This window comes from Toxorhynchites rutilus, chromosome 2 (assembly GCF_029784135.1).
Source record: "Toxorhynchites rutilus septentrionalis strain SRP chromosome 2, ASM2978413v1, whole genome shotgun sequence".
Taxonomy (NCBI): Eukaryota; Metazoa; Arthropoda; class Insecta; order Diptera; family Culicidae; genus Toxorhynchites; species Toxorhynchites rutilus.
The window spans coordinates 320,377,700-320,394,313 of NC_073745.1; the positions used below are offsets into that span (position 1 = coordinate 320,377,700).

A 16,614-nucleotide genomic window follows, 5' to 3' on the forward strand; every position below is an offset into this window, starting at 1 on the left:
TTGGCACTTGGCACTTGAGTTCCGATACCAAACAGTTCACATTAATTATGCGAGTTTGGAAAAACCTGTTCCCAATGAATCCAATAAGGATTGATTAAATGGAACATGAAATTCTTCCGAATTTATTTATCTTACACAATAGGCTCTATCTATGAGAAACTCTTCTTTCCAATCATCCTAATAATTCCTGAAGACATTTTCTGGGTTTGAAGTGAGTTTATTCAGCGAGTGCGTCTTTATGTTTTCAATCGAATTAAAATACGTTCCCCGAAGCGTCAATTTATGTTTGAGGAGAAAGGGAAAAATCAAACGGAGCGAAAGCTGGTGCTTTTGATTTCCGGCGCTATTCATGGCATTTCTGTAAGAACGAGACTCCAGGTTGTTAACACGTTGAGCCCCGAAGTATTTTTTCTGCGCTCTCCATTCAGCCTGCATCAAGAGCGTTTTAACCCTATCAGTGTCACTCCCATAGATACTTATTGTATAAATAGAAAACAGTCAGGGACCAACGCTGGGCTCAACGTGTTAAGATGCGACGTATTTTACTTACAGAGGTCTGATCTGTTAACGTCTTTTATGTCGACTTCACTTAAGTCTACTGTCTAACTGACTGACTGACTGACTTACTATAGAAGTGAGCCTCTCAAAAAGCAAACAAAAAAATGGATTTAAATTCATTTACAGTTTTTAATGAGCATAATTCAATTTAGGTTTTTTTTTTCTATTTCCCACTATTTCCATTATGATTTATCAATTTTTCATTCAGTCAGGGCCCTATTGACACAATCTCAAGTTGTGTCAAGGTATCAAGGTATCGACCGTTGTGACAGCCACCAGGTCTGATTGATACCAAATACTCCCATCTCACGCCTGGACGTGGTTGATGATGATTATGATGATGATAATAATGGCTCAAGACGACGATGAGTGACATCGCGACAACACTTCATGTAAGCAGCAGCTGAGATTTGTTGAGATTATAGTATAGAGATTATAGTGGCGGTCAAATCGGATTTTTCAAGATCATGGAATGCGCAGTATCATAATGACATTTTGGATTTGCATTTTTATTGGCGTTCTACAAGTCAATCCCTTTCATTTGATACCCATATTGATGTGGTTTTGGAGAAAAAGTAGAAGGTTCTGAGCCTAGGGGCACGGACGGCAGTTTGACGTAGGACTGTGAAGGTTCAGACTATTTGGTTCAGAAAATGTTAGTTTAACTCTTTTGAAACTGTAAACAGTAGCCTTGAAAACGGTCGTTTGTTGTATGTACTCATAACCTTCAAAAGGTTTGTAACGAACAAAACAAAGAAAGACAGTAAGTTTCTGGCTGGAAGTTCAACTTTCTAACTGAAAATGATTAATGAATATCAGTCTGACACATATAAGAGTGGAATGGTAGATGAAGTATATGTGAATCGGTAAAAATATATCGTCATTGATCTCATTGAATATGAAATGTATAGGGAAGAAACGAAAAAACAAGTTGAAAAAACTTACGATTTTGTGATATTTTGAGGTAAAATACACATGAAATCATGAAGTTTCTTTATTTTTAATTGATAGCTATGGTATTGTGATTTCTTTCCATTGTCTTATTCTTATTATTAGGCATCGGGAGCCGTAGCTTTTTCGGTGAAATAATGTTTGTTTGCAGACTATCACAATCAAGTCGAATTGGTTCTACTGCTCAATATATCATCTCAATAAGTATTCGCATGATAATCGCAGCCTCCTCCTAATTAATGAACGATCACTGTATGGGTGACACTTTTCTCGTTGCTTTGCTGAAATCTTGCATGAAGTTTGAGTGATGCATGAAATCTTGCATCTGATGCTTTAACATCTTGCTAATTTGTTAGATAGAACGAATTATTGCACGCAATTTTGTGTTACAAACAACATTCATGGGAACGAAGTTGGAAGAAAGAATGCATAATACATGTTTTACCTTCGCATCCGCTCGCAAAACATGCCTCTTTTATTTGTTAAATTGCTCATTTGTTTTATTTTTTCCACTGGCGAAAAAAATTCTGGGTAAATTTACCGTCTAACGGTATATATTATAACATATATCGAAAAAACGATTCTGCGTAATATGCATTTGAAAACTCTTAATAATCGTTACATTTTTCGTAGAGTGACCCCCCTATATGGAAATCAAAGACGTAGTCCTACATCAAAAAAATATGTTTCGTCATTTTGTTGTGGCGGCCATTATGGATTTGCATTTTTCATAAATAACGGTGTTCTACTAGTCAATTCCTTTCATTTGATACCCACATTGATGGGATTCTCAGAAAAAATGTAATCCGCCATTTTGAGGTGGCGACCATTTCGGATTTACATTTTTCATAAATAACGGTGTTGTACTAGTCAAGCCCTTTCATTTGATATCCATATTGATGGGGTTTTGGAAAAACCCATATTGATGGGTTTTTGAGAAAATATGTAATCCGCCATTTTGTAGCGGCCGCTATCTTGGATTTTTAAGATCATCAAGATCAAACACATGTTGGAAATGCAACGATGGCACTTTTTCCGAAATTTAAATCCTCTTTATTTCACAGCGGGAGATGTTAAAATTTTGCTTCAAGGACAATTATAAATAATGTTTTGCAAGGTTATTGAAACTTACGTTTGTACGTTTCCTATCTTTCGTGCGATTTTATTGATAGGTTAGGATAGGCTTGATAGGTTCCGCTAACCCTTTTATAGCATGAGGTTTTAGCATAATAGGATTATGTTTTAACTCAAACTACTTTTAATAACAATAAAATAGATTTTGAATAAAAGTTTAACGAATTAATTAGATAGCCTTTTCTAACCATTAACACTTTTCAATTTCTGGTGATCGAATGTTGTTTTTCTTCATCACTGCCAATAGCAGCCACCTTCGCTCTGGTAGGTCGGAGATCAACATGTCCGGCGTCACTTACAGGGTGTACGCAACACAACAACATGTTTACTTATTTATTTATTTATTTGTATTTTTTTAAATAACTACTTTTTGTATGTAAATTCACGATTGACATGTTCTGCAAACTGCATGTTATAGTATGATGACAGCAAATTTAACACTCCTATACTCGCGCATTGGTCTGTCAGACCGAGAAATCAATAATTCATTCATTTCTCAGAAAATATCAACACTACGACTTTGCGATTCTCTCTAGCTTCGTTATTCGTCGTTCATCATCGTTTAGCGTATCGCATGTGTTGGTACAAAAGAGACGTGTACCACTTTTTTAACACTTTCGGTCTGACACACCGACGCGAGTATAGGTGTAACTTTTTTGGACAAGAACCTTTTTTTCTTATTTTAAAATATTGACGTGGGACTACGTCTAACCGGAGTATATGGGGGGGTAAAATGAAAACCTAAACACAGATCATGCAGGAAAAAATGAAAGATTCCGAATGCTTATAACTCGATCATTTCTTACTGGATCGGAAAGATGTTTGCATCAATTGATAGGGAATGTTTCTACGCTACTATCGCAATTAATAAAATGTTATTTTCCATTAGATAAACAATTGAATAACTGTAAAATGTTAAGCGTTATCTAAACGCCCTAACTGCCTCATTTTGATTGGCCCGATTTACGGTTTCCCTAACACAGCCATGTAAACCAAGCAGCCTTGGGGAAATCGGCATTGCAAATACATGAAAGTATGGGAACTTTCGCTTTCACCGAAATGTGTTCCCCAACACAGACTTCAAAACCAAGCAGCGTTGGAGAGATCGGCATAGCAAATACATGAAATTCGGGGGTGGGAAAATAGTCTCAGCAAATAAATGCAAACTGCGAGTACTTTTGTACTCGCTTGCCTTTGTGCAAACTAGAATATGTTTCCTTAACACGGTCTTCCGAGAAGTGCGTACACTTGAGAGATGCAAACTTCAGAAGGAAACGTAAAATGAAATAATCGTTTGATAATTCTTCCGTTCACATATTTTGTCCTAGGTATCATACCAAACGTAAAAGGACTGCCATAAAATTTACTTGTAATGAAGAACATAATCTATCACAATGCATGAATTTACCTTATATGGAATTATACAATCTTTTTACTCATAAAGCGAATATATTGAATTCAATTGAATTCGAGAATTGTTTCATTCAATCGAAAATTTAATCAATACAAACAAATGATTGGTACGATAAGGTAGTCCCGCGTCAACCTTGCGATTATATCATAGATATAAACCACCCATTTTTGTTCAATGAAATGTATAAATTCATGTTAGTGGCGTGGAATATTTATTGAATATAATGCATAAGATCATTACCTGACTATTCTCATTTGATTTCAGTCCCTTTTGTAGCTGGATTGAACGGATCCATATGTTAACTATTCGTCGATATATTCGTCGTTAGATTCATACATTCAAAAGCAAAATATAAATGTTTGACTTTCGTATAGTAAATATAATGGTCATATATATACACACACTTTTGAAAGAATTTCACTTGTGGAAGAATTGTAAACAGTAAACTATAAACTAATCGGTGGCTTATGGTAATTTTTAACAATTACAGTTTAGGGGATATTTTTTTATAATGGACAATATCGACAAGAAAACAAGAAAAAGGAAAGGAAGTTCCTAGAAATCCTTTTATATCATCTTTTTATGCCCCATATAAAAAAAGGCATTACTTCTTAGTTTACCAAAAATACAGAGACAAAAATATTAAAAATATGCAAACTTATTCCAGAACCTTTCTCATCTGGTAATTATCTAGAATGTCGTTATATATTCTTCTTTTCGATACGCAACAACTGCATGAAATGTAAAAAATATGTTTGTTTCGAGCATGCAGTTATGCTATGTTCTGATTTTTACTCCAATGAAACCACAATCGATTAATGCGATTTTCTGTTGTTTTATAGCTCTTTATACTTCCATAAATTATATTCAGTTGCTTACTTTTAATTAATAACAGTGAAAAATTCGAATTTCGTTATTTGTGTTGGAGTATAAAAAATTACTCTGTTTTGAGGAATTAGATGAATTAGATGACTATTAAAACATAATAAAGATGAACAAAACATATTTTTTGGAGTTTTTTATTCAATCATACCCTCTTCTTCAAATAAATGCCAATAAAGACTGAAAAATACACAATGGCAACATTACAGAGAAATTCAATTTTCGGTCTGTGACACCGTGCGCGAGTATACGTGTTATGATTTTGCACGCGAGTACAGGAGGGTTAAAGATATGTTCCAAATTTCAGATCAATCGGTCAGCAGGAAGGGGGCTAAATTTCTGTTAATCTGGGACAGCGCTACAGACAAAGTTACAAAGTTACAAAGCTTCACACGTACATACAAACGGGTCGAGCCAAATAAAACCGTTGAAAAAGAAATACGATCAATCATTACGAAAACAAAATACAATCTTCTTGCAAGTGTAATATTTTTCCTGAAAAAAGCTAGCTCATTGGCCTCAATTCGATGTGTCGATCTTCTAAATTGGTTCAGTAGTTCAAACGCTGTGAATTTTTGAAAAAAGGAATTCTTGGAAAAAAACGGGAAAAAATTATGTTCGAACTATCCTAAAATGGAAATGGGCACCCCAATGAAACAATAAAAATACAGATCTAATATTTTGCTATAATGAACAAAACTACCACTTTTCATGAAAATTCCGAGAACTACTATACCGGTTTGGCTTGGAATGACTGTATATTCACTTTTGTCCTTCAGCTAAATACAAAAATTAATTTTCATATTCTCCAAGTTAAACTAACTTTTTTCCGTCTAATTTGTTTAGTTCAGTATTATGCAAACACATCCGACTAATGTAACACACAGCACACCAGCCTTTCTCAAGATCAAATATCGAATTCCCTTCTTTAAGACTAGGAAACAAATTAACCTTCAAATTTAAAGCCTCTTTAAAACAAACAAAGAAAAACAAAACAATGGACAGTGGTAGTTCACAAACTACCATCGGCCGATCACTACTAATTGACTTAAACCGATCTAAATCTGGAGCAAAGGGCCTGGCCGGGTAAGAGAGTAAAAAGTGCCCCCAAACCAAATCACCAGCTGTATGGCAAATATTGTATAAGATATTAAATAAGAAATTTTGGCGGTTTTTTTGAACCCCTATGTGGCTTAACATAGGATCTATAGTGAAAAATGTACTTTTTCGTTTATTTCACGCCATCCTCAAAAGCTTCGAGAAAAATTTGAAAAAAATACTGAATGTGCATCTCACTAAGGTGTATCAGGAAAAATTTTCAAAAAAAAAATTTATCAAAAATTGAATCACTAAAAAAATTTTGAAATTTTGTTTTTTTTATTTAAAGATTCAGTACTACTCTAATTCATATTTAGATGTGTTCCTACGGCTTTTCTAGATATGTGGATTGAGACAATTGTATATGCTAGTAAATGAAGTCCGATTGAGCTGATATTTTGCATAAGGTAGTTTTTCGTGGGAGTCAACACTTTTAATCAAGTCCCTTTTCAAAATTCGAGATGGCCATTTTCATTGGCACTCTAATATACAGTTACCAGCAGTACTGTGCAGAAAATGTTGGGTGACATCACACGAAAAGTTCGAAAGTTTACCCAAACAGCTCAAAGTTCATGAAAAACCTAAAAAAATTCACGCCCAAGGGAAATATGTTTCCCTTCTTCAAAAATCGTTATAGATTGTTCAACTATTATTGAATCGATATTTTTCCACTGAATGTCAAAATAAAACGTATGTCCAAGGCAGAAAATGTATTTCTGAACGAAAAAAAAAATGTCAAACATGGTCCGGTCTGACTTAACAAAAACCACATAATAAATGTATCATGTGCAATATCCACTTGCGCTTCACAAGTAAACGAAATTGTTTCGTAGAATACCATAATTAACAGTTCGGCTGAAAAGTTTATAAGGTAACACAGTAAAACTATTTTTTTTTGCCAAATTCAATGTTATTATTCATCATAATTGGCTTCGAGGGCGATACAGCGATTATAGTGATCTCGCAACTTTTCCATTTTACCATTTTTATAGTACTCTCCCGGTTTTTCCAAAATAGGCCTCAGTTTCGATAATCATTTCATCATCGGTCTTAAATTTCTTGCCAGAGAGCATTCTCTTCAGGTCTGCGAACAGAACATAGTCGCTGGGGGATTGATCTGGAGAATACGGTGGATTGGGAAGCAATTCGAAGCCCAATTCATGCAATTTTGCCATTGTTTTCATTGATTTGTGATAACAATAGTTGGTCCACTCTCAATGCTGTAACTCACGAACCAATCGACCGATTGCGGTCAAATTTTGACACGTATCCATTTCAAGATGGTGCTTTGTGATAGTCAAGAAGATTTTTCCAAGAGGCGCCACCTAGACCTCAACCTTAGTTACTTTACTTTACTATTTATTTTAATTTGCTGATAATTTGTAGCATGTTTTTTTTTGTAGTACAAAGCAATAAATGAAATACCGATACAATGAACCTAACTCTTCGTTTATTTACTTTTATGGTCCATAGGGGAAATATTTCCCATGAAATTATAGGAAACCTATACACCCTGCTATGTTTTTTCCTGGAGATATTCTCTTACTTTACACCCACAATATCTAAAATATTGTGTTGTATTAGCATATTTAGTCTTGAACATTTTTGTCAGTTTTACTATTTGAAAATTTTAAAAATGGGAAACAGCTTTTTTTTCTTCAAACGGTCGCCATTTTGTTAAACAATACACAGGAGGGTTGTGTCCGAGACACGACCGCATAGTTGACGTAGGATTCCGTTAGGCTATCTGTTGATTTTGGATATGTTGGAGAAAATGACATCGGTAAACTCTTCGATAGTGATTTGATGGCCCTGAAAAGGGCCGTTTTGTTTGGTTGTTGGGTATTGTTTGTTCACTTCACCAGTGTTCACCGATTGATGATGATAGAAGGATGGTAAACAGTATTTGAATGGTGCGTATCAGATAAAAGATACCGAAGTGGAACGAGATATGATGAAAACTGCCCTCTGTGATCCTAGACGAGATGCCTCCTGCGTTATGTATGGATGAAATAAAGAAAAAAAAACGCACCAATGTAATATAAGATAATTACCAATACCGAACACAATTATCAATTTTTCTCATCAGTAAAAACTTGTTACTTTAATATAAAGAAAACATATTTTAAATGGAAAAGATAATTTTCTTTTATAGTTTGTACTTTTTGAGTGTTTATTCAACTCAATGTGAATTTCAATTAACATTATAACATAAATAACTAATAATACTTTTACTATAAGCGTTTGAAATTGGTCAATTTACATGATGTGCTCGATTTTCAATTTGTACCCCAATACGTTCCCGAAAGACGACAAAAAACACGTGTTTGACTTGTGCGAGGTTCATGCGATAGTGGCATCTTTACTGATTCAGAATATGTTCGATTTTTCTGTTTCAGATAACTAGAACAGCTGGAATCATGTACGCCATGACCCAACTTTTTTTTGTAACTTCTTCACTTTATCAGATTGTAGCTATTCCAATCATGAGTATTTTTTTCGTTCAATTTTTATTTTATTTTTGAAAGATAGAGAAACGAATAATGATATAATGAATGGTAAAAAGTAGAAGGGCCTGAGCCTATGGGCACGGACGGAAGTTTGACGTAGGACTTTGATTATTCAGAACAATTGTTTTTTCAAATGTAATTCTTTTCACTGTTCTGAAATCTGTTAGTTTAACTCTTTTAAAACTCCAAATAGTAGCCCTGAAAAGGACTATTTGTTATATGTATTAATAACCGCCAAACGGTTTGTAACGAACAAAAAAACAAGCTTAACTTCTGGCAGGAAGTTCTACTGAAAATGATTAATGAATACAGGTAAACTTCGATATAACGTACATTTCACTTTCAAAATTGTACGTTGTATCGAATTGTACGTTATATCGGAGCATAATAAAGTACTCACAAACGTAGTCTATAATACATTATTGTGTTGCTGTTTTAGTAAAGTCAATGAATAACTTCAATCAGAAGACGAAGCCAGCCTTTCTCATGATGTTTCCCTTCGTACTGTTGATTAAATCATTATTCATTTAGAATCCGGCATTACAAAACCAGCTGTATTTCGGGATTGATTGAAGGTACAAAACTTGTTTAAGCATCACAATACAGAGAATTCATTGTTCTATCAGAAAAAAAATTGGAATTTGGGAAATGTACGTTATATCGAAGTTTCCCTGTATCAGTGTGAAACATAACAGGGTGGATGAAAAAAAAACTAGATGAAAATACTTGCGATTTCATGATATTTTGAGGTAAAATACACATGAAATCAAGAAGTTGCTTTATTTTTAATGTATACCTATGGTATTGTGATTTCTTTCCATTGTCTTATTGTTATTATTAATTTTATTCTAAGGCATCGGGACCAGTAGCTTTTTCGGTGAAATAATATTTATTTGCAGACTATCACACTCATACTTGTTTTCGTACGAATCAAATTCATCCATTCGAACTTTCGAAAATCAACAATTCAAACGAAACGCCTATTCTAGTTTTCGTACGAATGAGTTTTTTCGTCTGTCTACCAAACGCCACTTTTTTCTTGCGAATCCCGTTCGTTTGTTAAATCAGTATTCACGTTTTTCGGATAATTCGAGCTCAAGCCGTATTGGTTCTACTGCTCAATATATTATAGAAGGAATTGGGTCATTGAGTATTATGAATATGAGTCATAAAGATTATTAATATTTCATTTCGTTTCATTTTTGTGATGCGATGTAATGCCGGTCTTAATAAGTTCTTGCGTGATAATCGATGCCACCCTCCTAGTATTAATATAATTTTTCGCTGTACAATTGCCCATGTTTCCGCAGATCGGAAGACACTCGCTTAAGATGTTCGTCACTCCGTCATACACAGAAGTCATTCACTACCTGGACTATCTTCAACTGGATTCGGAAAAGGTATTGCTAATTTGTTAGATAGAACGAATTATTGCACGCAATTTCGTATTACATACAACATTCATGGGAGCGAATTTGAAAGAAAGAATGCATAACACATGATTTACCTTCGCTCCCGCTCGCAAAACATACCTCTTTTATTTGTTAAATTGCTCACTTGTTTTATTATTTCCACTGTTGATGTCTCAGGCCAAAAAAATTGTGGATAAATTTGCCGTTATATATTAGGCTGTCAAAAAAGTCCTGCGGTATTTTTTTTTTAATTTTCATTTGTTCATAAAATTAGTTACAATCATCTTTTTTTCAGTCAAATATGCGCCGTTTTGTTCGATGTCTTGTTCCCAACGAGATGCCAACTTCATAATACCCCTGTTATAGAAGCTCGCTTCCTTATTGGCAAAAAACTCGGATAGTAAATTTTCACAGGCCTCTTTTGTGGCTAACTTCTGACTACCTAGCTCGTTCGCCATGGACAAAAACAGGTGGTAGTCACTTGGTGCAAGGTCCGGCGGATGCAAAAGAACCTCCCATCCGAGCTCCCGGAGCTTCTGGCGCGTCACCAAAGAAGTGTGTGGCCTGGCGTTGTCCTGATGGAAGACAATGCGGCCTCTGTTTATCAAAGATGGCCTCTTCTTCATGAGTGCTACCTTCAAGCGGTCCAGTTGGTGGCAGTACAGGTCCGAATTGAGCGTTTGGCCATAGGGAAGCAGCTCATAATAGATTATTCCTTGACAATCCCACCAAACACACAGCAGAACCTTCCTGGCCGTTAATGAGGGCTTGGCCACCGTCTGAGCCGCTTCAGCGGGCTTCGACCACGACCGTTTGCGCTTCACGTTGTCGTAAGTGACCCACTTTTCATCGCCAGTCACCATCTGCTTCAGAAACAGGTCGATTTTGTTGCGATTCAGCAGCGATTCACATGCGTCGATACGGTCAAAGATGTTTTTTTTGCGTCAACGTGTGTGGCACCCATACATCGAGCTTCTTTGTGAATCCAAGCTTCTTCAAATGGTTAATAACGGTTTGATGACTCATCCCCAGCTCTTGGCCGATGCTACGGCTGCTACTATGCCGGAAAAAACGTTCGGAATTTGTGCCTCTACACTAGAATACACTCTTAAATGAATCTACTCTCTACTCGTTAATCTATCGATGTGAAGTTGTTAATTTACTAGTGGCATTTCAATAAGTCTAGCCGTTGTTGATTCGTATTGTTTAAGATAAATTTAAATAATTAATTTTTATTTAAATAATTTAATTTAAAGTATAGTTTTTTTCTGAGTTCCATGATGATTAAATTACTCACAATCATTTTGTATATTTCATCTGTACATTTCTGTCACATGAAAGATGCATAAATCGAATGAATGTAATTAAGTTCCATGATAATACTGGAAGGCCGGTTATTAAACTGACGTCGGTATTGTGAGTTTCATAAATATAGCTTTCTTAGGGAATCACCCAGCGTAGCTGTTGTAACGGAGAAACGTCTTACCTCGCGCTCGTTGGTGATGAAAGTAAAGTCCATGGACAATGATTACTAAGCAAAGGTTTATGCGGTGTCGGTGACTTTCACATCGCTGTTATGACGTCACAGTTAAGCGTTCGCCCGATGTGATCATATGTTTGAGAGAACACATATTCAAATCGGTCGTACTATTATTGTGTATCACACATCTTCCCCCTTCTGAAAAAAATAAATAAATAAAAGCGAAGAATTGTCTATGCTAATAATAGTAATCGTTTCGTTTAAGGGGGTATTCTAGTCTAGAAATCTGAAAAAATCGAAATTTTTTTTTACCATATTTCTGTAGTTTAGGCATTCAAGAATATACTCTAGAAAGGACTTATCGAAAATCCTATTATTTACCTAGTTAGAGCCATCTTAGTGATGTGGTATCTAACCTGTTACGGCCATCACAATGAACTTCAAACGCGTTTCTCTCGGAACTAGTTTTTTTCTAACTGGCGTACACGATATCTCAAGTTCTACTGAACCGATTTATGTCAAATTTATATGAAAATAATCTGCATACATCTCTCTATCGCATGAACCAATAAAAAATTATAACTTTTTAATTTTACTATTTTTAAAAAATCGGTAAACGCAAAAAAAAAAACGTTTTAAACAGCATTTTTGTTTTCAAACGGCCGCCATTTTGTTAAAACCCATGTTTTTGACTTGTCCGAGGTTCATGCCATAGCGACATCTTTACTGATTCAGAATCTGTTCGATTTTTTTGTTTCAGATAACCAGAAGGACTGGAATCGTGTACGCCATGGCACAACTTTTTTTTGAACACCCTCACTTCACCAGCATGTAACTATTCTAATTATGAATATTTTTTTTCCGTCCTATTTTTGTTTCATTGTTGAAAGATAGATAAACGAATAATGATATAATGGATAGTAAAAATATTCTTTGTTTTATTTTTACGGAGTTCGAAAAAACGTCTGTCTACCAAACGCCACTTTTTTCTTGCGAATCCCGTTCGTTTGTTAAATCAGTATTCACGTTTTTCGGATAATTCGAGCTCAAGCTCAAGCTCAAGTTCGAAAAAACGTCCGAAATTCGTGTCTCTACACTAGAATACCCCCTTAAACAACTAACTTGATTGTTAAATACGCAGTATTACTGAAAATGATCTTCAATTTGCGACCAAACAATCCTCAATTCATGCTAACTTGATTTTCTCCACACTGATGGTGCATCGGGTACCGTTGCAATGTTGTTATTGCATTAGGAGCAATACCGAAAAAAAAAGCTACTGTTCATTCCCCTGTAATTGAGTGTGAAGTGTCAGTGTGAATGAGAATGTGAATGTGAATGTGAGTGCGAGTGTAAACACACATCTCCTTACATCCCATCCTTTTCCTAATGAAAATTTGTCACCCTTCTAAACTCGAGTCGACCGCGAGTAATCGGTTTCCTATTTCATTAACCATAGAATTAAGGAAACAACATGTTGATATATGCTAGTTGAAATATAGTTAAGAGTTTGGCTCCATTAAACTTATGTAACTGAGCCTGTAAAAATAAACGGATTAATAAAAAAAAATGTAGTAAATCGATGCGAAATAGAATGCAAAAGAAAATAATAACTGAATGAAAACAAAATTAACTGATAAACAAGACACTTTGCCGAAGACCGGAGAATCTAGAACGTTGAAGAAACACGGTAGATTCATTCAGTGGAAGGTAATTTTTCTCTGTTTTTTCGTATCAGTGTTGTGTGGGTTAAGGACATGACACCTGCCTTCAGTGCTTTAGTGGAAACCGGCCCTGATATTGGAATTCCTATCGTTTCGCGAATACCTGTGTGATAACATCATATTTTTACAAACTGTTTCCTCGACGTCTGGTCTGAAGCGTCTCCGAAAATAATGACCCCAGGTTTTCATGGTCGAGTTTGTGCATACCTACGATAATACAATACCGCACATGAACAAACAAATTAAAACAAAATTTGGAGGTTAATGACACTCGATCGATGCTGAATCTTGCACGCACTTGTGAAGTCTGTGTATGGCGATGATATTCCGCGAAGAATGTAATTCCTCAATGTCATTTGCCAGATATTTTTTTTTATATCGATATATCGATATCAATATTTTTTGAACTCGTGCAAATGGCAGAAAATTGTTGCCTCGAGGAACAAAAACGTAAACATGGAACAGATCCCCATCCGAACAATGGTCTATCAAATATTCTTGTTGACACGAGCTGAAATGATTTCCTTGCAGGATTTCCAACTTAATTATCGTCAGTAATGCTCGTCCACAAAAAGTATTCGCCAATGATTTGTGTGATCGAGTTGAAAGAGGAAGTGATATCCATAGATATAACACTAGAAACGCGAATGAATTAAGAACACCTAATTTCTTGTCATGTGCTTCACAAAATTCGTTGTACTTCAAAGGAATAAATGTTTTCAATTCGATGCCAAGACATATTAAATGCGCAACAACACTTACAGAATTTAAGAGGCACTGTTTCACACGTGAAAACTGTGTTTTATTAAAAGTCGAACGATTTTTTTTTTATTTTATGACGAAGATTTTTATTGACGAAGTTTTATACGAACGGATAATTAATGTGGACAATTTTTGGTAGTTTGTTTTTCAATGTTTTTGAGTAACCTGACGAAGTTTTTTGAACGGATTATATTATGTAGATTATCTAATTTTTTTTTTAAATTCTCTTTTTTTAATTAGTATTGATCTCTATTATGTCTGTCATGATCTGGTGATGATGGACTATTTTTATTTTTATTTTGTTGTTTTTATAGTTGTATTAGTTGAAAAAAAATAAAAGTAGTCTACAAAAGTTTGAGCGTCGCGCGCGTTCCACAGATATAAAGGATATTAAATTGAAAGATTTTTAAGTGCCGGTCTAGAAAATTTTCGTAAAGGAAATTTTCTCGATTTCTCTGAATGAGGATATTCATTGTCAATCCAAAGCAAGGCTGGCGGTTGGACTTGTGCTCTGGTGGACCCTTTGGCTGCAAGGGCCTCGTCGGGACCGTATCGGCTCTGTGGCGGACATGACTGAGTATTGGCTTGTCTTTGGAAATTGCAATTTTTTTGAACTTATATCTGTGAATAAAATCAGTGCGTTTTTTTTTGTGTTTGCTAAACTGATTTCAATGTTGAGAAAAAAATAAATAAATTATCTTTTAGATAACTCGTCTTGCTCAAACCTCTGTAGGGGAAGGAGGCGGGACCATCATCATCATCATATGAGCATACAAACCCCAGGATCTGGAAGAAACCCTCTTCTTATGGGATGATTCACATAATCGACGAAACAAGTCCCAACTACAAGGTTTCCTTCACTCAGAACCATAATCGTAATCGTCAGAACCAGAGGCAAGGACCACACAATTGAATGGAATTATTATCCTTTCTTACTGATTCGATCATGAATCATTCAGGTTGCCTTGAAGCTCATGTGCCACACGTACGTGAAGATGGCGAATCAAACCATTGCAACGATAAGAAATGTTGTGTAAACTGTGTCAGCCATCTCACACAAATAGAGAAACTGATTTAAAAGATCACTAACACAGAATATTTGTTCCTATTGTGCCAATCAATGACAAAAAATAGCAATGGTGAACAGATTGAACGAGATACATTGCTTCTCCCCAGGCGATGAGTTTATGAATCAGACGATGCTCGTGATCGGTGTACAGTGGATCCTTGCAATGTAATCCTCAGCCTTCAATATCCTCATGATAATTCGCAGCCGAATCTACCGCTGCAAGTGGTTCTACACGATCATGATGCGTTGGGTTTCATCTCTTTCTGAATTTTTGTACACGTTTCGTTATATTTTTTTAGAAACTCGGTTTAATAATTCGTGTTATTCAACAACCGATATGGTTATAGTGTTATCTTGCACATTTTAAGTGATGGTCAAATATACAATATCCTCTCCGTTGATCTCTCACATTTAGGGATGAACACCGTACAAAGAAAAAGCTGTATAACTACCACTAACCCATAGGAACATGAAGCATGGAATTGTGCTAGTACAGTTAATCATGTGGTAGTTCTTGGTTAAATGAATCTGTGAATCTGAATGGATCCAATGTGGGCTTTCAGTCCCACTAGAAGGATGATTGCAACGACATTTGAGTCAGTTTCAATTGTGGACACTTTACTCTACGGACATCGCGTTCCGCTCAAACATAGTTTTCTGCGCTACAAGAAATTTGCGAACATACCGTTCCACCAAAATGCTGAGGGTACTCCTCTTCAATTTTCATCACAATGGAACCCTGCGGACATCCCGTTCCGCCACATCACTGCGTACATCCCGTTCCGCCATATCACTGCGGACATCCCGTTCCGCCACAACTTCACACATTCTATCCCGTCAAATCGCTGCGGACATCCCGTTCCGCAGAAACACAAAGGTCTTGTCTGATCGCGGACATCCCGCTCCGCTACAATGGTTTTGGTTTTACGTTTTACGTAGGTAGCAAATTATATAAACTAAATTCTTCGAATGGCTGGGTGATTCCCTTTTCGCAATTTTTTTATTTATTGAAACATTGACAATAAATAATCAGGTTCCAGGATTTTAAATGTTGCTATATTAAGCAACTCCTGGCAGGATCGCCAATGTGAGTTTCATAAATATAGCTTTCTTAGGGAATCATCCAGCGTAGCTGTTGTAACGGAGAAACGTCTTACCTCGCGCTCGTTGGTGATGAAAGTAAAGTCCATGGACAATGATTACTAAACAAAGGTTTATGCGGTGTCGGTGACTTTCACATCACTGTTATGACGTCACAGTTAAGCGTTCGCCCGATGTGATCATATGTTTGAGAGAACACATATTCAAATCGATCGTACTATTATTGTGTATCACACAGGTATGAATTCTTGGTATTGCAAATGTAGTCAATACCCATATAAATTATATAAATACACATCGGTGTAGGTAGACTCATTACTTTGTACAGGGAAACTTCGATATAACGTACCCTCGTTATAACGTACCCTGAATATAACGTACATTTTACCTCGATATAACGTACACATTTCCAAAGTGTAAAGGAAAAAAATTTTCAATATTTTTTTTCTGATAGAACAATGAATTTTCTTTATTGTGATGCTAAACAAGTTTTGTACCATCAATCAATCCCGAAATACA

At 35.7% G+C, this 16,614-nt stretch overlaps 1 protein-coding gene and 1 pseudogene across 24 annotated transcripts in view; both read right to left on the reverse strand.

Moving 5' to 3' along the window:
* The window catches only part of LOC129771300 (potassium voltage-gated channel subfamily KQT member 1), a 1,095,885-nt gene that overhangs the window by 1,015,065 nt on the left and 64,206 nt on the right, over positions 1-16,614 (reverse strand). The window lies entirely within an intron of this gene.
* Positions 13,210-15,822, reverse strand: LOC129767079 (protein smoothened-like; annotated as a pseudogene).